Here is an 18,558-nt window from a genome sequence, read left to right as displayed (position 1 = left end):
GGGAGGGAGCAGACAAAATGGAGGGCCATCGCCATGCAGCTGAAGTGCCGCCGCTCGCTGTACTGCTGAGGGAGCTGGGGCTGGGAGAGGCCCCAGGGAGGGGAGGGGAGGCAGTGATGTACAATTTGTGTCGTGTTCGACCCACAGTGACGATTCATTACCCATCCCCAATTGCCTTTCAGAAGGGGGGGTGGTGAGCTGCCATCTTGATCCATTGCAGCCCTTAAGATGCAGCTCCACCCACAGTGCAGTTAGGAAGTTGCAGGTTTTTGACGCAGCGTCAGTGAAGCAACAGTGATATCTTTTAGAGTCGGGATGGTGTGTGGCTGGCAGACGAACCTGGAGGTGATTCCCCTGTGTGCGCTGACCTTGTCCTTGTAGGTGGCAAAGGTCATGGATCTGGAAGTAGCTGACAAACAAGCCTTGGTAAGAGCTTCTTGAGTGCTGTTTAAGCTACACTCAGCCAGGCAAATGACGGATATTCCTCTCGTTCCTCACTGCATACCCTACTGAACCACCACCTCTCGTGCAGCCTCTCCTGCTGGTGGACCAGGCCAGATCCAGGAAAGGTGGCGGATGTGTTGACCATGTTGCCAGCGTTGACGCGGCGAGTATGAATATTTTGGGGGCTAGCTCTTCCAATTTGGTCAAAAATTCCGAGGTGTGAATGCCATCTGATGGCGACACGCAGATCGAGGTCGCACGCACGGTAGCTCCCGCTCGAGTCCTTGGGCGGGACCCTCCCAGCTCTGGACCGGGCCGGAGAATTCCCGCAACCGGGCCACGGCGCGCGATTCTCTGCGGCGCGGACGGGACGGGCGGCCGCGCTAAGAAGGCAGAGTGGCGCCGGCGCCGTCCACACCCGGCGGGAACACTGCGCGCAGGGTCGGGGGGGGGGGCGGCCAGTAGAGGGGGGGGGGGAGGGGGGCTCCGACCCCGGGGAGGGGGGCTCCAACCCCGGGGAGGGGGCTCCGATGGGGCCTGGCCCGCGATCGGGGCCCACCGATCGGCGGGCCGGCCTCTCGCTCCCCGGGCCTATTTTCCTCCGCGCCGGCCCCCTGAACGCCCGCGCCATGTTGCGTCGCGTTGAGGGAGGCCACTGCGCATGCCCGGATCCCGCGGCGCGCATTTCGCGCCGGGATGGGAGGCTGGTGCGGCAGGAGCCGATCCAGCGCCGCGCTGTCCCCCTGTAGGGGCCAGATTCGGCCCGCACGACGGCGTTTCCGATGGCGTGGACACTCTGCCGGAGAATCCCAGTTGAGGGCGCAAAAAAGAATATTGGGAAGACAGGTGTGAGCGGTAGTCCTTCTGAGCAACTGCAGATCAAAGATGGCGGCAAGTTCGTTGGAGGGGGCCGCACCTGTTACAGTGGACAACTGACGGAGGTAACGGCTGTTGAACTCGAAAGACGATCCGGCAGGCATTTTGTGAGGCAAGGGAATGGAGACCTTCAAAACGTCGGCGGCTCACTCATTGATCTCGATTAAGGAGGCTTTGGGGAAGACTTCGGAGACGGTGCGGGGGCACGGTGAGGTGTTGAAGGGGGCGGAGGAGGCGCTGTTGTGATATACTGATCGTCTGGCCACGCCGGATGCCAAACTGAAAATCGCTTATTGTCACAAGTAGGCTTCAAATGGAGTTACTGTGAAAAGCCCCTAGTCGCCACCTTCCGGCGCCTGTTTGTGGAGGCCGGTGCGGGAATTGAACCCGCGCTGCTGGTCTTGTTCTGCGTTACAAGCCAGCTGTTTAGCCCACCACTGTGCTAAACCATGAGGTTGATGGGGTCAGGAGGATCAGGTCCCCCTAACCGATTTGGGTCGGGCCCACCAGTGGCTCCAGGTGAAACCACGGGCGAATGAGCCACCATGAGCAGCAATCTGATAAAGACGAGGGTCCTGAAGTGGGCCAAGGAGAATCGGGGGGGGTTTGGTGGGAAGGCAACAGTATTCTAATTTATGCCACGGCAGAACTGGCAAGGTGGCAGGAGGCGTTCAACAAGGTAGGTGGGGCTGGCTGCCATCTTGGGTGGGCTCTACTTTTAGAAATATGGGGAGGGGGGGGGTAGAGAGAACCCCTCGCGGTGGAAGTGGCTGACTCGAAGGGGAGGGAGGAGTGAGAGACCCCCGATTCGAGTGGTAACGTGGAACCTGTGGGGAGGCCCAATGAAGAGAGTGACAGTTGTCTCTCATTTGACGCTTTTGAGAGCCAATGTGCTGCTGTTGCAGGAGACCCACCTGCGGGTGAAGGGTCAAGTGAGGCCTTCGACTCAGGCTTTGATAGCAGGGCACCGGGGGGGGGGGGGGGGGGGGGGGGAGGGTGGACATACTAATTAATAATAGGAATCGGTTTGAGATGGAGGAGGTGGTAGTGGACCGGGATGGTGGGTATGTCATTGTTACGGGGACATTTGAAGGTAAGTCAGTTTTAGCGAGTGTGTACGCTCCGAATTGGGAGCTGGGAGGGGCTGGTTTAGCACAGGGGCTAAATCGCTGGCTTCGAAAGCAGACCAAGGCAGGCCAACAGCACGGTTCAATTCCCGTACCAGCCTCCCCGAACAGGCGCCGGAATATGGCGACTAGGGGCTTTTCACTAACTTCATTTGAAGCCGACTTGTGACAATAAGCCATTTTCATTTCAATTGGGACGTTATAAAGTTCGTGAAGAGGATGCCATACCAGGCGTGGCTACGCATAAGTTGATTTTGGGGGCGGGAAGATTTAAATCGTGTTTTGAACCCGAAGTTGGATCGGTCGAAGCTGAAGTATTTGCCCCTTCGGGGTTAGCGGAGGCACCGGTGGCGTTCTAAAAGAGATGGGTCAGATTTCAGATCACGCGCCGCATCAGGGGGATGTGGTTTTAGAGGTGTGGGCAGCTCAGGCCGGGGTAGAGTTTGGATCTGGGACTGTTAGCGGATTCGGGATTTCGTGCGAAGCTGGCGAGGGTGACGGATGAGAGTGTGGAATTTTAAAAGAATAGGGAGGTGTCACTCTCCCTGCTGTGGGAGGCCCTGACGATTGTGGTGCGCGGAGAGATAATCTCGCGTACAGCGCAGGTGGATAGGGAGGCGAGGGAGGAGCAGTTGGTGGACAAAACCTTGGAGGTGGGCGGAAGGTACTCGAATGGCCGCACTCTCGAGCTTTCGGCTCCCTGCACGGTTGAATGCAACATCGTCACGTGCAAGGTTAGGGTTGATAAAGTTGAAGGTAGTGTGTCGGGCCTACTTGTCCGCAGGAGTGGAGGACGGGTGTGAGCATTGTGGGTGGGCCCAGGCTCATCAGGTGGACATGGTTTGGCCATCGTGAAGTTCTGGGTGTCCTTCCTGAGAACCAGATCGCCGATTCGGCAAGTTGAACTGACATCCTGTCCCTTGGAGGCCGTATTTGGGGTGTTGGGCCTGCCGGAGCTTCTAACTGGGATGGGGGCAGAGGGGGCAGTTGTCCTGATCTTCGCCTCGCTGATTGCTCGAAGGCGGGGGCTGTTGGGGCGGAGGTCAGCTTCTCCACCCAGTCCCTCAGTGTGGCTGGGGGAGTCTTCTGGAGTTCTTACTCTTTTGTTCCGCTCTTGTCGTAGCATAAGCTGCTTTCTTGAGGTGCACTCTGACAAAGGAAGGTTCAGACTTGGGACACGTTTATTGAACTTTTAACAATTCTCCTACTTGGATTCGACGCTACTGTTGATCCTGCTATAGCTACTCAGACTGACGAACCAGTCTGCTACAATCCACGTGGTGGGTGTGATGTTCAATCAACCCTGTGTCTGTACTCACTGAGCGTCTCCACTGGAAAGAGACTGAGCATGTGTGATGTGTCCTTTTATATGGGTTGGTGTAATGCCCTCCTGTGGTAGTGTCACCTCTGTGTATATCGTGAATGCCCATTGGTCGTGTCCTATCTTACTGACCTATTGGTTGACACTCTGTGTGTCATGTCTTTGGTGCTCCCTCTAGTGTATAGCTAGGTGTAGTGTATGCACATTAACCCCTTGTGTACTTACAGTGATAAAAGAACAAAGAACAAAGAAATGTACAGCACAGGAACAGGCCCTTCGGCCCTCCAAGCCCGCGCCGACCATACTGCCCGACTAAACTACAATCTTCTACACTTCCTGGGTCCGTATCCTTCTATTCCCATCCTATTCATATATTTGTCAAGATGCCCCTTAAATGTCCCCATCGTCCCTGCTTCCACTACCTCCTCCGGTAGCGAGTTCCAGGCACCCACTACCCTCTGCGTAAAAAACTTGCCTCGTACATCTACTCTAAACCTTGCCCCTCTCACCTTAAACCTATGCCCCCTAGTAATTGACCCCTCTACCCTGGGGAAAAGCCTCTGACTATCCACTCTGTCTATGCCCCTCATAATTTTGTAGACCTCTATCAGGTCGCCCCTCAACCTCCTTCGTTCCAGAGAGAACAAACCGAGTTTATTCAATCGCTCCTCATAGCTTATGCCCTCCATACCAGGCAACATTCTGGTAAATCTCTTCTGCACCCTCTCTAAAGCCTCCACATCCTTCTGGTAGTGTGGCGACCAGAATTGAACACTATACTCCAAGTGTGGCCTAACTAAGGTTCTATACAGCTGCAACATGACTTGCCAATTCTTATACTCAATGCCCCGTCCAATGAAGGCAAGCATGCCGTATGCCTTCTTGACTACCTTCTCCACCTGTGTTGCCCCTTTCAATGACCTGTGGACCTGTACTCCTAGATCTCTTTGACTTTCAATACTCTTGAGGGTTCTACCATTCACTGTATATTCCCTACCTGCATTAGCCCTTCCAAAATGCATTACCTCACATTTGTCCGGATTAAACTCCATCTGCCATCTCTCCGCCCAAGTCTCCAGACAACCTAAATCCTGCTGTATCCTCAGACAGTCCTCATCGCTATCCGCAATTCCACCAACCTTTGTGTCGTCTGCAAACTTACTAATCAGACCAGTTACATTTTCCTCCAAATCATTTATATATACTACAAACAGCAAAGGTCCCAGCACTGATCCCTGTGGAACACCACTGGTCACAGCCCTCCAATTAGAAAAGCATCCCTCCATTGCTACCCTCTGCCTTCTATGGCCTAGCCAGTTCTGAATCCACCTTGCCAGCTCACCCCTGATCCCGTGTGACTTCACCTTTTGTACTAGTCTACCATGAGGGACCTTGTCAAAGGCCTTACTGAAGTCCATGTAGACAACATCCACTGCCCTACCTGCATCAATCATCTTAGTGACCTCCTCGAAAAACTCTATCAAGTTAGTGAGACACGACCTCCCCTTCACAAAACCGTGCTGCCTCTCACTAATACGTCCATTTGCTTCCAAATGGGAGTAGATCCTGTCTCGAAGAATTCTCTCCAGTAATTTCCCTACCACTGAAGTAAGGCTCACCGGCCTGTAGTTCCCGGGATTATCCTTGCTACCCTTCTTAAACAGAGGAACAACATTGGCTATTCTCCAGTCCTCCGGGACATCCCCTGAAGACAGCGAGGATCCAAAGATTTCTGTCAAGGCCTCAGCAATTTCCTCTCCAGCCTCCTTCAGTATTCTGGGGTAGATCCCATCAGGCCCTGGGGATTTATCTACCTTAATATTTTTTAAGACACCCAACACCTCGTCTTTTTGGATCACAATGTGACCCAGGCTATCTACACCCCCTTCTCCAGACTCAACATCTACCAATTCCTTCTCTTTGGTGAATACTGATGCAAAGTATTCATTTAGTACCTCGCCCATTTCCTCTGGCTCCACACATAGATTCCCTTGCCTATCTTTCAGTGGGCCAACCCTTTCCCTGGCTACCCTCTTGCTTTTTATGTAAGTGTAAAAAGCCTTGGGATTTTCCTTAACCCTATTTGCCAATGACTTTTCATGACCCCTTCTAGCCCTCCTGACTCCTTGCTTAAGTTCCTTCCTACTTTCCTTATATGCCACACATGCTTCGTCTGTTCCCAGCCTTTTAGCCCTGACAAATGCCTCCTTTTTCTTTTTGACGAGGCCTACAATATCACTCGTCATCCAAGGTTCCCGAAAATTGCCGTATTTATCTTTCTTCCTCACAGGAACATGCCTGTCCTGTATTCCCTTCAACTGACACTTGAAAGCCTCCCACATGTCAGATGTTGATTTGCCCTCAAACATCCACCCCCAATCTATGTTCTTCAGTTCCCGCCTAATATTGTCATAATTAGCCTTCCCCCAATTTAGCACATTCATCCTCGGACCACTCTTATCCTTGTCCACCAGTACTTTAAAACTTACTGAATTGTGGTCACTGTTACCGAAATGCTCCCCTACTGAAACATCTACCACCTGGCCGGGCTCATTCCCCAATACCAGGTCCAGTACCGCCCCTTCCCTAGTTGGACTGTTTACATATTGTTTTAAGAAGCCCTCCTGGATGCTCCTTACAAACTCTGCCCCGTCTAAGCCCCTGGCACTAAGTGAGTCCCAGTCAATATTGGGGAAGTTGAAGTCTCCCATCACCACAACCCTGTTGTTTTTACTCTTTTCCAAAATCTGTCTACCCATCTGCTCCTCTATCTCCCGCTGGCTGTTGGGAGGCCTGTAGTATACCCCCAACATTGTGACTGCACCCTTCTTATTCCTGATCTCTACCCATATAGCCTCACTGCCCTCGGAGGTGTCCTCTCGCAGTATAGCTGTGATATTCTCCCGAACAAGTAGCGCAACTCCGCCTCCCCTTTTACATCCCCCTCTATCCCGCCTGAAACATCTAAATCCTGGAACGTTTAGCTGCCAATCCTGCCCTTCCCTCAACCAGGTCTCTGTAATGGCAATAACATCATAGTTCCAAGTAGTAATCCAAGCTCTAAGTTCATCTGCCTTACCCGTAATGCTCCTTGCATTAAAACATATGCACTTCAGGCCACCAGACCCGCTGTGTTCAGCAACTTTTCCCCGTCTGCTCTGCCTCAGAGCCACACTGTCCCTATTCCCTAGTTCTCCCTCAATGCTCTCACCTTCTGACCTATTGCTCCCGTACCCACCCCCCTGCCATACTAGTTTAAACCCTCCCGTGTGACACTAGCAAACCTCGCGGCCAGGATATTTATGCCTCTCCGGTTTAGATGCAACCCGTCCATCTTATACAGGTCACACCTGCCCCGGAAGAGCTCCCAGTGGTCCAGAAAACGGAAACCCTCCCTCCTACACCAGCTGTTTAGCCACGTGTTTGTCTGCTCTATCTTCCTATTTCTAGCCTCACTGGCACGTGGCACAGGGAGTAATCCCGAGATTACAACCCTCGAGGTCCTGTCTTTTAACTTTCTGCCTAGCTCCCTGAACTCCTGCTGCAGGACCTCATGCCCCTTCCTGCCTATGTCGTTAGTACCAATATGTACAACGACCTCTGCCTGTTTGCCCTCCCCCTTCAGAATTCCCTCTACCCGTTCGGAGACATCCTGGACCCTGGCACCAGGGAGGCAACATTCCATCCTGGAGTCTCTTTCACGTCCACAGAAGCGCCTATCTGTGCCCCTGACTATAGAGTCCCCTATTACTATTACTCTTCTGCGCTTTGACCCTCCCTTCTGAACATCAGAGCCAGCCGTGGTGCCACTGCTCTGGCTGCTGCTGTTTTCCCCTGATAGGCTATCCCCCCCGACAGTATCCAAAGGGGTATATCTGTTCGAGAGGGGGACAACCACAGGGGATTCCTGCACTGACTGCCTGCCCTTTCTGGTGGTCACCCATTTCTCTGCCTGCACCTTGGGTGTGACCACATTTACATAACTGCGATCTATGACGCTTTCCGCCACCTGCATGCTCCTAAGTGCATCCAATTGCTGCTCCAACCGAACCATGCGGTCTGTGAGGAGCTCCAGTTGGGTGCACTTTCTGCAGATGAAGCCACCCGGGACGCTGGAAGCCTCCCGGACCTGCCACATCTCACAGTCAGAGCACAGCACCCCTCTAACTGACATTGCGTCAATTAATTAAAATTAAAATTTGTCTCTTTTTTTTTTTTTTAAATACTTTTTTTTTTTAAATTGCAAAGTTACTGTCAACTATCTGTTTCCTAGCACTAAATTTCTAATAGAAATGCGATAGCTAACTATAATACTCTCCGATCTCTGGCTTAGATATCCTCTAAATTATAATTAAGTTATTATGTTTAATTAGTTCCCAAACACTCAAATATTTTTTAAATTTAGGTTAGAATCCCAACCAGCCACTCAGGTCACAGCTTTTCTGTGATGTCGCTTCAGTTTCCACCCGACACACACAATTTGAAAAAAGGTATAAAAGTAAAAATCACTTACTTGCCTTCTGAGTGTCTGAGATGTTCTCAGGTTCTCTCGCTGACAGAGACTGCTCCTCCACCACCGATCCTTGACCTGCACAATGCTAATAATATAATATGGCACTTACCTTACACCAATGGGTCTTATTATTAGGTTAGAGGAGGAGGGCGGGTGGGAGACACTACACGTGTAGTGTCTCGGGTTTCCTCTCCACCAGAATTTATTGGTTGGGGGGGGGGGAAACTTGCCAGAGGTAGAACTTCCGGTTCCCGCCTTATATAAAAACAAATAAAACTGCTGTAACTACTCACCTCCAAGAAGGCCCCTGCGCACCAAAATCCAATGGGCTGCTCCTGTAAAGGTAAGGTTTTTAAACTAACTACTCACCTCCCAGAAGGCCCCTGCGCACCGCTGCCGCTGAAATCCAAAGGGCTGCTCCTGTAAAGGTAAGGTTTTTAAACTAACTACTCACCTCCCAGAAGGCCCCTGCGCACCGCTGCCGCCGAAATCCAATGGGCTGCTCCTGTAAAGGTAAGGTTTTTAAACTAACTACTCACCTCCCAGAAGGCCCCTGCGCACCGCTGCCGCCGAAATCCAATGGGCTGCTCCTGTAAAGGTAAGGTTTTTAAACTAACTACTCACCTCCCAGAAGGCCCCTGCGCACTGCTGCCGCCGAAATCCAAAGGGCTGCTCCTGTAAAGGTAAGGTTTTTAAACTAACTACTCACCTCCCAGAAGGCCCCTGCGCACCGCTGCCGCCGAAATCCAATGGGCTGCTCCTGTAAAGGTAAGGTTTTTAAACTAACTACTCACCTCCCAGAAGGCCCCTGCGCACCGCTGCCGCCGAAATCCAATGGGCTGCTCCTGTAAAGGTAAGGTTTTTAAACTAACTACTCACCTCCCAGAAGGCCCCTGCGCACTGCTGCCGCCGAAATCCAAAGGGCTGCTCCTGTAAAGGTAAGGTTTTTAAACTAACTACTCACCTCCCAGAAGGCCCCTGCGCACCGCTGCCGCCGAAATCCAATGGGCTGCTCCTGTAAAGGTAAGGTTTTTAAACTAACTACTCACCTCCCAGAAGGCCCCTGCGCACCGCTGCCGCCGAAATCCAAAGGGCTGCTCCTGTAAAGGTAAGGTTTTTAAACTAACTACTCACCTCCAAGAAGGCCCCTGCGCACCGCTGCCGCCGAAATCCAATGTATATCACCACACTTACATCTCGGGAAAGTTGAGTATACCGTGAGGGGAGCAAGTGAGGGATTCGACCGGAGATGGCGGCTGTTGATTTAGTAACAAAATTAACAATCTTTATTGTCACAAGTAGGCTTACATTAACACTGCAATGAAGTTACTGTGAAAAGCCCCGAGTCGCCACATTCCAGCGCCTGTTCGGGTACACCGAGGGAGAATTCAGAATGTCCAAACTATCTAACTTTAAAGAGCAGGCCACCGTTAGTTGTTAGGTGGGAGGGAGGGAGAAGGATGTTTGGGGAGTATTCTGCTGGGGTCGTTTTGCACAAGGGGAGGGAGGTGTTCATGGGGTTTTGTTACTGTTTCATTATTTTATTGTATATCATAAAATTGAAAAAGTTTGAATAAATATATATACTTTTGAAATGCCCAAGTGTTCGGAAGGAGGCAGGGTTGACAGGGCTGGGGGTGCCTTTGTTGTAAGCGAGGTCAAGAATGTGGGCCGCGATTCTCCGCTCCGGCTACAGAGTGCGGGCGCCGGAGGGAAAACGGGCGCGTTTTACCTCGCTGCCAACGCCCGTTCCGAGATGGCATTCTCCGGCCGACAGGGCGGGGGGGGGGGGCGTGGCGGGAAGCGCGGGGGCTCCGCCCCGGACATCTGGCACCACGTAAACGCCGCGACGCCGAGGTGTCCGCGCACGCGCAGTTGGGCCAGCACCAACTAGCGCATGTGCACTGGCCGTCATCCTCCGCGCCTGCCCCGACGCCAAATTGCGCAGTGATCCAGGAGCCCGTGCGGAAGAAAAGAAGTCTGCAGCCAGAGAGGCTGGACCGCCCGTGGGATCTGAGTGATTTGGTTCTTTTCCAGCTAACTACATTAGAACAGAGAACATTACAGCGCAGTACAGGCCCTTCGGCCCTCGATGTTGCGCCGACCTGTGAAACCAATCTAAAGCCCATCTACACTATTCCCTTATCGTCCATATGTCTATCCAATGACCATTTGAATGTCCTTAGTGTTGGCGAGTCCACTACTGTTGCAGGCAGGGCATTCCACGCCCTTACTACTCTCTGAGTAAAGAACCTACCTCTGACACCTGTCTTATATCTATCTCCCCTCAATTTAAAGCTATGTCCCCTTGTGCTAGACATCACCATCCGAGGATAAAGGCTCTTACTGTCCACCCTATCCAAACCTCTGATCATCTTGTATGCCTCAATTAAGTCACCTCTTAACCTTCTTCTCTCTAACGAAAACAGCCCCAAGTCCCTCAGCCTTTCCTCATAAGATCTTCCCTCCATACCAGGCAACATTCTGGTAAATCTGCACCCTTTCCAATGCTTCCACATCCTTCCTATAATGCGGCGACCAGAATTGCACGCAATACTCCAAATGCGGCCGCACCAGAGTTTTGTACAGCTGCAACATGACCCCATGGCTCCGAAACACAATCCCTCTCCCAATAAAAGCTAACACACCATACGCCTTCTTAACAACCCTCTCAACCTGGGTGGCAACTTTCAGGGATCTATGTACATGGACACCGAGATCTCTCTGCTCATCCACACTGCCAAGAATCTTACCATTAGCACAGTACTCTGTCTTCCTGTTATTCCTTCCAAAATGAATCACTTCACACTTTTCTGCATTAAACTCCATTTGCACCTCTCACCCCAGCGCTGCAGCTTATCTATGTCGCTCTGTATCTTGTAACATCCTTCCGCACTGTCCACAATTCCACTGACTTTACTGTCATCTGCAAATTTACTCACTCCTCCTTCTACGCCCTCCTCGAGGTCATTTATAAAAATGACAAACAGCAGTGGCCCCAAAACAGATCCCGTCTGAACATTTCCCATCAACCACCACCCTTTAGTCTGGAGTCAGATATGGACCAGACTGGGTATGGATAGCAGATTTCCTTCCCTAATGAACGTCAAGATTCCTTCCCTCATCATTTGTTGATAGTTACCTTCACTGCGAAAAACCTTTGATTTCCAGATTTATAATTGCCATGTGAAAGTACCTTTAAGACATGGATGTTTAAGCAATGCACCTTTAAGAAAACTGTGATGTCAGAGAGTGGGTGGAGCTGGGCTTTAGATCAGCCATTTTTCAATTTAGTTTTGCAGTTTTAAAAACAGCTTGTGTGTGTCTGTGTGTTTCCAGAGAGCTGCAGTTTAGTTTTGCAGTTTGAAAAGAGCTTGGGGAACATCTGTGTTTGCAGCGAGCTGGATCTCTGCCATGAAAGACTATCTCTGGGTCATTTGGGTGATTTAAACTCATAATTGTAAAGCCTTTAACCTGATGTGATTCTGTTTAAAGGTGTTAAGTCTCTTGGAAGTTTGAAGGAACATTTTGAGGAATTATTTACTGTTGCAATATTTTATGAGTTATCTTTGAAGTAAGGGGTGTTAAGAGATCCAATGTTTATTTAAGATGGTAAGTTGAGTTCATGGAATAAACAGTGTTTCGTGTTTAAAAACCCACGTGTCCTTAAATGTAATCCCACACCTAGGGAACAAGCCGTGTGCTCGGAAAAGCAACAAATACATTAAAGGGAGAGATTGGTTGAACTCCATGATATATTTTGGGGTTCTGAAAATGCCTCGCCCATAACATAATGAATTGAATTTAGATTCCACCAGCTTTGAAGGCAATCATGTTAAAACTGTACATTAAAATTCTTCCAACCCCAATTATATTGACTTGTCTTTTCCGTCACTGATTCAGGGTTGGGGAGTATTCAAGCAGGTCATGGTTACTGAACCTCTATCTTTAAACTGTCTTATCAGCCAGAGTGGGAGCTATTTAGCGCAGTTGACTTTAATACTGGGAACTAAGAGAGGGAGGGGAAATCAGATTGAATTTCTCCTCTGATTCAGTATATCCTGTTGGAGAGGGAAAGTCTACGCACAGCAGAAGCCTGGGTCGGGCTCATATTTCATGATCAAATGGTCAGCCAACACTCTCAAGCAGACATAGGAAAATTGGCAACTTGGCTGATGCACTGTGACACTCGTTCATGTTTCTGGTCAAGGGGAATCCCCAGGATGTTGCTAGTGGGGGATTCAGTGATGGCAATGCCATTGAATGTCAAGGGGCGATTGATTAGGGCAGCACGGTAGCATAGTGGTTAGCACAATTGCTTCCCAGCTCCGGAGTCCCAGGTTCGATTCCCGGCTTGGGTCACTGTCTGTGCGGGGTCTGCACATCCTCCCCGTGTCTGCGTGGGTTTCCTCCGGGTCCTCCGGTTTCCTCCCACAGTCCAAAGATGTGCAGGTTAGGTGGATTGGCCGCGATAAATTGCCCTTAGAGTCCAAAATTGCCCTTAGTGTTGGGTGGGGTTACTGGGTTATGGGGATCGGGTGGAGGTGTGGACCTTGGGTAGGGTGCTCTTTCCAAGAGCCAGGGTTTGGGCGGTTCTTCAGTTTGGGCGCCGCTAATTGGGTGATCCCTGATCACTCTGTTCGATTCCTAACCATTAAGTGGGCGGGGATCTGGATGGCTGGGCGTGGCCCAAGCGGTCACTGACCCCGTTGTTGACGCTTCCCCTGAACAGGGAGTGGCGCCAAAATGTCTGGGACTGTACCAGTTGCTCGAGTAACAGTCCTTTGTTTTGGTGAAGATGGGCGATCAAATGTAAATCGGCCCCATCGAAATGCTAATCGGTCGGAGTTTCGATACCGTCTGGACTCCTCGCTTGCAAATATACATAGAACATAGAACATAGAACATAGAACATAGAACATAGAAAATACAGCACAGAACAGGCCCTTCGGCCCACGATCATTTCAGGCTCTGAGCCAGCCTGAGTCTTGCCTTGTCCATTTTACCCATTATGCTTTGCGACTTTCTCTCTTCCTGGTTGTAAGTGGCCATCGCAGATAGCTACACTCCTGCCAGAACCCGCTCAGTCTTGGGCACGGCCAGGACATGTGGGCGTGATTCATAGCCCCAACCTGCGCAACGCCCACACCCCCTCAAAGAACCTGCTGATCCTCGCCACTGTCATGTGGGCCCTGTGAACATGAGGTGGATGAACCCACCCTCCGCAAGGCCTCAGCCCACATCCCGGCCCCCATCTCCCCTTACAGCTCCTCCTCTAATTTGCGTTTAATATCCTCCATCAGAGCACCCTCCCTCTTCCTTCGTTCCTTATGAACATCCCACATCTTCACCTCCTCCTGAAACAGCTTATCCTGCAACACCGGAGGCGGCAACCCCAGGAAGGACTGCACCTCTCTCCTCACGAAATCCCGAAGCTGGAAGTACCTAAAACCACTCCCCCTTGGGCAACTCAAAACAATTCCCCCAACTCCTCCAGCCCCACAAACTCCCCCCCCCCCCTATGAACAAGTCCCTGAAGTACTCAATCCCTACCTGCCGCCAAACACGGAACCTCACATCCGGCCACGATGGCACAACCTACGGCTGTCGCAGATCGGCGCCCGCAACGACATACCCTCCAAAACATCGCCACTACTGACCTTATAATGCGAGGAAGAGTCGGGAGTGCCGATATGCAGACATGCCCATAATGAGATACAGACAGGCAGCTAATGAACACAGACAACAGGACATAACCAATCGGCAGGCAGAACACTTGGGGTGGTTTACCACTATAAAAGGCACGAGGCACTCACACTCCGCCTCCTTCCACTGGGGACATCTACAGAGTGAGTCAGGGTGTATATATCACGTAACACCTCCAGCACGTGGCTAAGAGCTAGTCTGGTTCAGTCAGACAGAGTAACCACACTTAGGTTAGCAGAGTCGAACTCACAGAGAACTGTGCTAACTGTGTGACAGGCTCAGTAAATCAAATTGAACTAACTTCAAGGTCTGGAGTCTATTTCAGTTATAGCTGCATCCAGTTGCGGCCCGTGTTATCTCAGTGTGCTTAACACGACAAGGACGTGGTTGCATAGTTGTATTGTCACTGGGCTAGTAACCCAGAGTAATTCGCTGGGGTCCCAGGTTCAAATCTCGCTTTTGCAGATGTGGAATTTTAATTCAATAAAAATCTGAATTAAAAATCGAATGATGACCATTGTCGATTGTTGTAAAAATCCATCTGGTTCACTAATGTCCTTTAGGGAAGGAAATCTGCCGTCCTTACCCGGCCTGGCCTACATGCGACTCCAGATCCGCAGTAATGTCGTTGACTCTTAACCCACAGACCACAATCAGTAAGAATGAACAACACCTCCTCCACAATAGTCCTCAATACCGGGGCCCGGCAAGGCTGCGTACTTAGCCCCCTACTCTACTCCCTGTACACACACGACTGTGTGGCAAAATTTGGTTCAAACTCCATCTACAAGTTTGCTGATGATACGACCATAGTGGGCCGGATCTCGAATAACGGCGAGTCAGAATACAGGAGGGAGATAGAGAACCTAGTGGAGTGGTGTAGCGACAACAATCTCTCCCTCAATGCCAGCAAAACTAAAGAGCTGGTCATTGACTTCAGGAAGCAAAGTACTGTACACACCCCTGTCAGCATCAACGGGGCCGAGGTGGAGATGGTTAGCAGTTTCAAATTCCTAGGGGTGCACATCTCCAAAAATCTGTCGTGGTCCACCCCACATCGACGCTACCACCAAGAAAGCACAACAGCGCCTATACGTCCTCAGGAAACTAAGGAAATTCGGCATGTCCACATTGACTCTTACCAACTTTTACAGATGCACCACAGAAAGCATCCTATCGGGCTGCATCACAGCCTGGTATGGCAACTGCTTGGCCCAGGACCTCAAGAAACTACAGAGAGTCGTGAACACCGCCCAGTCCATCACACAAACCTGCCTCCCATCCATTGACTCCATCTGCAACTCTCGCTGCCTGGGGGAAGCGGGCAGCATAATCAAAGATCCCTCCCACCTGGCTTACTCACTATTCCAACTTCTTCCATCGAGCAGGAGATACAGATGTCTGAGAACACGCACGAACAGACTCAAAAACAGTTTTTCCCCACTGTCACCAGACTCCCAAATGACCCTCTTGTGGACTGACCTCATTAACACTACACCCTGTATGCTTCATCCGATGCCAGTGCTTATGTAGTTACATTGTATATGTTGTGTTGCCCTATTATGTATTTTCTTTTCTTCCCTTTTCTTCTCATGTACTTAATGATCTGTTGAGCTGCTCGCAGAAAAATACTTTTCACTGGACCTCGGTACACGTGACAATAAACAAATCCAATCCAAGGGCAATGACGGATGGGCAATAAATGCTGGCACAGCCTGGCAATGCCCACAACCCATGAATGAATAAGAAACCTTCTGACCTTGTGATGGAAGGAAGGCCATCGATGAAGCAGCAGAAGGTGGTCGGGATTGACGGTACCCAGTTTGAGAGCCCTGGTCACAGAGGAAAGACCCAACAGTAGGTCTATTCTACTTCCACCTGTAGCTAACTTTACATCCGGCAAAGACTTGCAACATATTGTTGTGGGCCAGGGTTTAGAGAACCCCAAAGTGTATCATCGAGTTCCCCTGACACACAACTTTTCCTAGATTGTGGTATGGGGAGCACACGGCACACTCTACAGGTGTGGGACAGCAAAAATGGGAAAGTATTTTTTAAAGCAAAACAATGTTTATTCTAGGAACTCAAGTTAACCTTTTTAAAACATCTTAGCAACCATTAGTTCAAATACAACCCCCAAAGAATACAACACTAAGTAATCCTTTAAGCTTTCCTTTTAACATCCATAAGACTTAAAACACCTTTTACCAGAAGCACATCAGGTTAAAGTCACTACTGTTATTAGTTTCAAATCACCAGGATCGATTTACAGTCTTTAGATTACAGAGAGAGATTCATACACCTTCTGGCTGTGACTGCAGCTATTCAGCTCTGAAAATGAAACTAAAACCCACCCTGCAGCAAACAGCCTAAAACGAAAGTTAGAAGCTGACAGACTGCCCAGCTCCACCCACTCTCTGACATCACTGCAGTAATACACCCATTTCTTAAGGGTACTCTCACTACAGATATTTAAATACACACCCATTTATAAACACCCAGTTCTTAAAGGTACTCTCACTGCAGATATTTATATACACACCCATTTATAAACACCCATTAATTAAAGGTACTCTCACTGCAGATATTTAAATACACACCCATTTATAAACACCCATTTATTAAAGGTACTCTCACTACAGATATTTAAATACACACCCATTTATAAACACCCATTTCTTAAAGGTACTCTCACTACAGATATTTATATACACACCCATTTGTAAACACCCTTTTCTTAAAGGTACTCCCACTACAGATATTTATATACACACCCATTTATAAACAGCCATTTCTTAAAGGTACTTTCACTACAGATATTTAAATACACACCCATTTATAAACACCATTTCTTAAAGGTACTCTAACTGCACATATTTCTATACACACCCATTTATAAACACCCATTCATTAAAGGTACTCTCACTACAGATATTTATATACACACCCATTAATAAACGCCCATTTCTTAAAGGTACTCTCACTGCAGATATTTATATACACCCCCATTTATAAACATCCATTTCTTAAAGGTACTCTCACTACAGATATTTATACACCCCCCCATTTATAAACACCCATTTCTTTAAGGTACTCCCACTACAGATATTTATATACACCCCCATTTATAAACACCCATTTCTTAAAGGTACTCTCACTGCAGATATTTATATACACCCCCATTTATAAACACCCATTTCTTAAAGGTACTCTCACTGCAGATATTTATATGCACACCCATTTATAAACATCCATTTCTTAAAGGTACTCTCACTACAGATATTTATATACACACCCATTTATAAACGCCAATTTCTTAAAGGTACTCTCACTGCAGATATTTATATACACACCCATTTATAAACACCCATTTCTTAAAGGTACTCTCACTGCAGACATTTAAATACACACCCATTTATAAACACCCATTTATTAAAGGTACTCTCACTACAGATATTTAAATACACACCCATTTATAAACACCCATTTCTTAAAGGTACTCTCACTGCAGATATTTATATACACACCCATTTATAAACACACATTTCTTAAAGGTACTCCCACTACAGATATTTATATACACACCCATTTATAAACAGCCATTTCTTAAAGGTACTTTCACTACAGATATTTAAATACACACCCATTTATAAACACACATTTCTTAAAGGTACTCTCACTGCAGATATTTCTATACACACCCATTTATAAACACCCATTTCTTAAAGGTACTCTCACTACAGATATTTAAATACACACCCATTTATAAACACACATTTCTTAAAGGTACTCTCACTACAGATATTTCTATACACACCCATTTATAAACACCCATTTCTTAAAGGTACTCTCACTGCAGATATTTAAATACACACCCATTTATAAACACCCATTTCCTAAAGGTACTTTCACTACAGATATTTAAATACACACCCATTTATAAACACCCATTTCTTAAAGGTACTCTCACTACAGATATTTCTATACACACCCATTTATAAACACCCATTTCTTAAAGGTACTCTCACTACAGATATTTAAATACACACCCATTTATAAACACACATTTCTTAAAGGTACTCTCACTACAGATACTTATATACACACCCATTTATAAACACCCATTTCTGAAAGGTACTCTCACTACAGATATTTAAATACACACCCATTTATAAACACCCATTTCTTAAAGGTACCCTCACATGACAATATATAAAGTGGGTTTGAAATTATTGAATGAAAATTCCAAAAATTCAATACATGTTCGCCATGGGTACACTTGTTCATACTTTAACAAAAACAAGTGTTGCATGTACCTTGTACATGTTTGAGATAACTCTCCGGATAAGCACCATGGAAAGAAAGATCACTCGAGCTAATCTTCAATACGGTCCTCCATAAATTTATGAATGGACTTTCAATAGATGTGCTTGCCACAACGGCTGTGAATTGAACCACAGGGTGCTTGATAGTATTGTTCACATTTTAAACAGCTCAAAACAGAACAATCAATAACGCAGCAAAGTTTGACTTTGCTTCCTCAGGATGAATAGCAAACTCTGCTTTCCACT

At 48.4% G+C, this 18,558-nt stretch overlaps 1 long non-coding RNA gene across 1 annotated transcript in view; it reads left to right on the top strand.

Moving 5' to 3' along the window:
- Positions 1-307: 307 nt before the first annotated feature.
- The window catches only part of LOC140396749 (uncharacterized), a 116,380-nt gene continuing 98,129 nt past the window's right edge, over positions 308-18,558 (top strand). Inside the window, exon 1 of the long non-coding RNA XR_011936617.1 lies at positions 308-426. This is a non-coding gene — a long non-coding RNA (uncharacterized lncRNA). The remainder of the gene's footprint in view (positions 427-18,558) is intronic.

This window comes from Scyliorhinus torazame, chromosome 20 (assembly GCF_047496885.1).
Source record: "Scyliorhinus torazame isolate Kashiwa2021f chromosome 20, sScyTor2.1, whole genome shotgun sequence".
Classification (NCBI taxonomy): Eukaryota; Metazoa; Chordata; class Chondrichthyes; order Carcharhiniformes; family Scyliorhinidae; genus Scyliorhinus; species Scyliorhinus torazame.
This window is presented reverse-complemented; position numbering and strand designations above follow the sequence as displayed.